Genomic DNA, 1,708 nt, shown 5'->3' with positions numbered 1-1,708 from the left:
AAACTTTTATCGTGGAGAGGGAGAGACCCTTATCCAGAAGCTCTTGAAGAAATGTCAAAATGTCCACAATAGAGCACTGAAATACATACAGGCCTCTCGTGGATGAGGCCCGTGCACTCTGAATTGTAGCCACCACTTCAGGGGGCAGGCCCTTTGCTAATAAATTGGACCTTTCGACAGGTAGTCATGCAGCCGCCACAGTTCTGGGCGCGAGTGAATCACCTCTCCTCTGGCTTGAGAGAGGAGATCCCTGCAGACAGGGAGCTGCCAGGGCCTCGCTGCCAGCAGACTGATCATCTCTGCATGCCATGACTTCGCTGGCCACCGAGGGGCCACCAGGATCATGGGCAGGCCCTGCTGACGCACCCTCTCCAGAGCAGGCAGCATCAATTCCACAGGGGGAAGTGCATACAGGAGCATGTTGGGCCATGGGTGAGCTAGTGCATCCATGACCAGTGGTGCGCTCTGGTCCGTTATGGTCCGTTACAAGAGGGCAGTGCGTGTTCGCTTTGGATGCAAAAAGATCCACTTCTGCCTGCCGAACCGTTCCCATATCTGAGCCTCCACCTGTGGGTGTCATCTCCATTCTTTCACCACAGGTCCCCCTCTGGAGAGAAGATCTGCATCCTGGTTCAGGTGACCCGGAACATGGGTGGCTCTGACAGACAGGAAAGGAACACTGCACCACTGCAACAGAGAGCGAGACAGTCTTAACAGGGCCTGTTTATATAAGAAACCACCGTTGTGTTGTCTGTTCTGATCAGAACATGCTGGCCTGTCAGATCTCGGCAAAAATGCTGCAGAGCTAAGAAAACCGCTAGCAGCTCCAGGTGGTTGATGGGAAGTCTGCGCTGAGCTGACGACCAGACCCCTCTAACTGTTGCACAGAGTGCCCCAACCCTTCAGAGAGGCATCTGTGGACACCACCCTGCCTCTCAGGGAGCCCTGACCCAGCAGGCCGGGCTCCCTCCATGGGCGGAGAGCTAGCAAGTAGGACGGTGTTATCATCAGCCTCCTCTGGAGGTGATGTGACGGACACAGCCGGTGAGAGCGAGTCCAGCTCTGAAACGCTCGCATCTTCAACAGCCCGAGCGGCATCATAGACGCCATCATGCCAGTCAGCTGTAAAATCGTCTGCGTCCCGACTGAAACTGAGCAAGGCAGCAGTAAAACGTGGCCACCGTGTATGTCGGTCAGGTCCAATCAGAACATCCGTTCCAGCAGCTACTTTCTGCTTTTCTATTTCCCCGGCTTTTAACCAACGTTTTTTATTGTTTCCCTTTAAAAATTCCAGTTTTTTTTCTTTAGAAATTTGCAGGAAGTTTGACTTTTTTCCCCTAAATCTTTACAACAAAAACTGTAGAGACACCTCCATGTTGTTGTAGCTGCACACATGAACCATGTGGAGAAGTAAACAGCTGTTTGTTCTGCAGGTGGAGTGGTGGACATGGTGGGTAGATTCATAGGAGGCGACAAGAAGGAAGAGGGGGCAGGTGAGTTTAAAATGACAGCATTGTTCATGAACTCTGAGAGCTGCTCCAACTTTAGCATCATTTTTTATAAAGCTTCCTCTTCACCACAGAAGCATGGAGCTGTAGCACAGCTAGCTAGCTGTGAGCTGATGTCTTGGGTTGTTTAACAAATCAGATTAATATGTCGGTCAGGTCAGATCAAAGCACATGAAAATACAGGTTTTTTTCTTTAGAAA

The sequence above is a fragment of the Stegastes partitus genome, unplaced genomic scaffold (assembly GCF_000690725.1).
Source record: "Stegastes partitus isolate 25-593 unplaced genomic scaffold, Stegastes_partitus-1.0.2 Scaffold553, whole genome shotgun sequence".
NCBI classification, from domain to species: domain Eukaryota; kingdom Metazoa; phylum Chordata; class Actinopteri; family Pomacentridae; genus Stegastes; species Stegastes partitus.
The sequence above is the reverse complement of the archived record's forward strand: the minus strand, read 5'-3'. Positions refer to the sequence as shown.